Source organism: Haliotis rubra, unplaced genomic scaffold (assembly GCF_003918875.1).
Source record: "Haliotis rubra isolate DU_JTF1 unplaced genomic scaffold, ASM391887v1 Scf989, whole genome shotgun sequence".
Classification (NCBI taxonomy): domain Eukaryota; kingdom Metazoa; phylum Mollusca; class Gastropoda; order Lepetellida; family Haliotidae; genus Haliotis; species Haliotis rubra.
Genome location: NW_025767733.1, coordinates 88,559 through 93,580, shown reverse-complemented (window position 1 = coordinate 93,580; position 5,022 = coordinate 88,559).

Below are 5,022 nucleotides of genomic sequence, written 5' to 3'. Positions count from 1 at the left end.
GCACGCTCCAACGGACATTAAGTCGTGTAATTCCGCAACGTAAAGTGACAGTCAGGTTCGTCTTGTATGCTGGATGATGAAACGTTTTTAGCGTTGTTGTTGTGAACGTTTACAGTCTTATTGACACAGCTATAGCTCCTTTCTCTACTGCTACAACTCCTACATTGTACTTGTAGTAGTAGTAGTAGTAGCAGCAGCAGCAGGAGTAGTAGAGAGACACATTACGATATTGGTAAGTGAGAATTCAGCAATCCAAGTTTCAGGAAACAAAGAGGCGACAGACGGAGTGATCAGGCTCGCTGACTTGGCTGGAACATGTCATCGTATCCCCATTGCGGAGATGGATGCTCAATGTTGCTCATGATATTGATCACTGGATTTTCTGGTTTATTCGATTATTTACAGTCCGCCGTTGTAAAGCTAGAATATTGGCCTCGGCCACTTGTATTTGAGTTGAACTATGGTTTTAAGGAACTAAAATATGCGAGAGTGTTATAACAGTATTTTTCTGTAGGAAGGTGATATCCACTTACAAAACATTACCTCAGACGTATGCCTGTAACACTTGCGTGCATCAAGAAGTGAGTGGGTGAGTATGGTTTTGCGCCTTTTTTAGCAATATTTCGACAATGTCACGGCGGACTTATTTGCTAAAATTCTATTATTCCTTTTTTGTCTCTTATTTCATCACTGACTGACTGAGTATGGTTTTACGCCGTTTTTTAGCAATATTCCAGCAATATCATGGCGGGGGACACCAGAAATGGGCTTCACAAATTGTCCCCATGTGGGGAATCGAACCCGGGCCTTCGGCGTGACGAGCGAACGCTTTAACCACTAGGCTTCCCCACCGCCCCTTTATCACTGACAATATTATAGGGAGAGTAAACAGTCAAAGAAATACGGTTGAATGTGTATACTGCATAAAGTATGGTGCGACTGTGACGTCAAAATATTATTGACCATGTAGGTTATATTGAACCAAATCCTTCCGAACAGATTGAATAATTTTTGTGTTGTTTCAATGACATTTGTACATTTATGCAGTAATCAAAGCTATACATGTACATGTTTTTTATATATTTAGAACCGTATGTTTTAACACGATGACTTATACTGCATGTGATAACTGATATTTTCAAGGGGGTTACATTTTGTGTTGATTGGTGTGTTTAGATTCCTGTGCTCGGAAAAGAACTATTTGAACTTGTCATTTTTATGTTTTTATTTAATACCAGACAGTTTTGATGGCTTAATTTAAAACAAAATATAAGAATACTATAAAATTCAATGGGAAAATATTTGTTTAGTCTAACCTTAACATCCGCTACTCCATGTACAGCGGCCACAAACATCAAGATCAAGTTTACTGCAGTGTAGCATAGTGGTTAATGTTCGACTTTAATTCATGGAATTTAGGTTTTCTATTTGCCTTTTAGTCAAATTATGACCGTTAGTGAGAAAAGTATGTTATCGTCGTGTAATGCATTAAGTTAAGATTCCGAATAATGAGTTTGCCATTGGAACTAAGACAGCTTTTGCTTTATGTCCGTTAGGACGACCTTTAGCGCTAGGTGTGCTAAAGGTGCAGTCAGGCCTCGATTTGGGGAATTAGCTATAGGGAGCAAGCCTTGAAACAAGAAAGGAGACAGAGCTGTGAGTTCCGGGGTTTATTCAAGCAAGTGTCTTTGCATGACATTCAAAATACATCCATTCATACATAACAATGACATACAATAATGGAAATAGTAATCAATGATATCCTAATACAGTTTAAGTCTAAGTCAGGTAATACAAGCAATGTGTGGCACAACAGTGTATGTACGGTACCTGCTTACAGAAACATAATACAAATAATACAGCATTTCCTTGAGTAACTACGGTACTGATAAATAACATAACCTGACGGATAAAGTAATCATCAAAAACAATTGCAAAGAACAAGTAGTGAGTGGAGCGCCCAACAGTTTAATGACAGCATGTAGTGCCTAGTTCATTAACTGTTGTGCAGATTAATGACTATTACGTTATGTCGCGCCTAATGCGGGACAGGACCCATTTATGACAATTACGGTATGTAGTGCCTATTGCGTTAACTACGGTAGGAATTTATGATTATTACGGTATGTTGCGCTTAATGTATTGACTACGGTAGGAATTTACGACTATTACGGTATGTCGCGCTTAATGCATTAACTACGGTAACGATTTATGACTAGTGTAAGTAAATGTCCGTTATCAACATACATGCCTTGAGCAAATACGGTAAACGGCGCAAAGTGCTCAGATTTGCCATATACTATTTAACTCCGGTATTGACTGTACGCGTTCTAACTGCAATGTTAACATTTATTTTCTCAATACAATAATTTCAGTAGATACGGTAAGTGATATTAGAGAGATATAAAAGTGTTGTAAATAGGGGGACAGAAGGACTAGTTTTAGTTAGAGTACTACTTCTTAAGCTTGTTTTATCATGAATTATTTGGGTGACTACGGTAAGTGTATTTAGACGGTGGTGTTGCTATTGGCAACGTGCAATTTCGACATATACCGAGTTAAGCCATGACCAAGAATATATGTAATGCTGTAGTGCTACATTTTTGTGCGTTACAAAACTACACGGATTTGAACGTATATTTTCTGGTAATATGAAGAGTAGACAATACCATTTTCTACTGATTACGGTAATGTGATTCGCGTATAAACTGTTCTGTACGGTAAAGGAAAGTCCATATGTTTACGAAAGTGACCTCACGAACTACGCTCACTCGTGTTCCGGTAGACAGAAAGCAACAATGGCTGACGATAACAATGAGAACCGGTGTAGCGTAAAAAGCAAACAATGATCGGATTATGTACTTAATCCTCTCAATGCTACCGTCGAACCCATTCGACAGGAGAGCAGCATAATGACATCCCCAAATAAAACTTGCAATAATTATTCAACAAGTCGGATTTACATGTCATTTGAATTATGTATGAAATGAATTAATTTCTCATATATAATCTTCAATTAGTTTATGTACCTTAAAGCAAAACGTCCGTGAACTAAAAATTTGTTCGCCAAAATTCTCAGTACACACCCGCAAATAACGGCCATTTTTTACTTCAGGCACATCACGTCGAGTGGTACCCTGTCTAATATTTTCTTCATAATGAAATATTTTTTTTAATAATTTGATCAGTATTTTTGTTCTTTGGTCAAGGGAAAACACTGAAGTTTCCCATTTCCTAAAAATTAGTAACTTTCGGTTTAATTATTTATGAAAAAAACAAGCTCAATGTTACATCACCGATTGGACGAATAGGAACGATCATGGCAACGGTGGTAAACAAACATCTCCACATGCATCGTGATACCGAAAAACATTTGCCATCCTTTTGATAGATCCAACTGTTTTCGTTGGAATTAATTACATGGTCTGATTAGGTAAATGGTATTGTCTTTGTAACAACATTATCATATTTATCGAGTTTATACTGATTTTGTTGGTGAAATATCAAAACACAAATGTTACCTATCATGTGAGCGCGTATCTGAGGTAAATCTACACGAATATCATTTGATCTGCGGACTATCGTAAAATACATAAAACTTCGTCTTTGCTGGAAATGATTGTATAAACTCTCGGAACTGTTTTTGTGACTAAGCTACTAGAATCTAGGCTACTGAACGGGAATCTAACCTGCATATACAGATCTAACACGCAAACATGAATGAAACAAGACAAAGACTGGGGATGTACACATGTGTGTCGAAACATAGAAAAGAAATATTTGTTTGTACACGAACGACATAAAACTTGAGGAGCCCACGACGCAATGTGCATAAAAAAATATCCCTGGATAGTGCCTAAGAATTAATCGGTTATCTAGAACTAGCATTTGCAATGAAAAAGTGCTTCAGTGTTGTAGGAATGTTTCTAGCTAACTCTAACATCTTCTAGACGATAATTACACAGAAATAACAAGTTAAACATAAACAAGAAATACAGTTTGAATGTTTCTTACCTTGAAACAAGAAAGGAGGCAGAGCTGTGAGTTCCTGGGTTTATTCAAGCAAGTGTGCCTGAGATGCAAGAACCCAGGATTTTATACCCCACAGCCCTACCCGTTTGTCATTATCAAGTTTCTATAAAGTTGAAGTTTCCATATGCGTTATCTACCCAATGCTGACAAAGTATACTACACGAGGTAGATGGTAAGAAGATGATTTCCTAACAAGGTTTGATTTTCTTTATGGTGTAGCCACGGTCAACAAACTATCTGTCAGCGCCTGACTAGGGCATTTACGACAGGAGAAAGTGGATAGCATTATGGTAATCTCGATCTTGTTCACCAAAAGTTGATTTTCGATTACGACTAAGTTGGTGGTAGACATGCACCTGCTGGGATGGGACTACTTATCTGTGCTTGACCAAGGGATGTACCCGAGAAGAAAGGCCGGAGCCGACACAGCTCAATAACTTCATCTTTGATTAATGAGTTTAAGGTTGGCGTGGACACTGTTTGCTAATTGCCTACTACTGCGCTTGTCATGCGGGGCTATAAACAAAACAGACTATGCACAGCGACTTGCACCTATACAGATTTCCTATGTTATGAATATTTTGTGAAAAATATAAAAATGTATGAAGAAATATATGCACTGTAATAGAACCATAAAAGTATATATGTATCACAACTAGACTGTCTTTTTACGCGATTTAAGTTTTCTTTGAGAGGTGAAGATCTCCTAAGGATCAGACTTGAAAAATCGGTCATCAATTTCGGGGCGGTGAGGGAGGAAAGTGCACGGGCGTCACGCCGAACGTCCGGGTGCGACTCTCCTTATGGACACAATGGCTTCCCCCGCCGTGATATTGCTGGTATATTACTCTCAGCAGTATAAAACCATACACGCATAGCACAACGATCAAAGTACACAAATGTACGTGCACTACCGAAATTACATGCTTGTTCAAATGTAGCACGTATGTCAAAATACGGAAGGTACTGTTAGATATGTTCCGCTTGTCA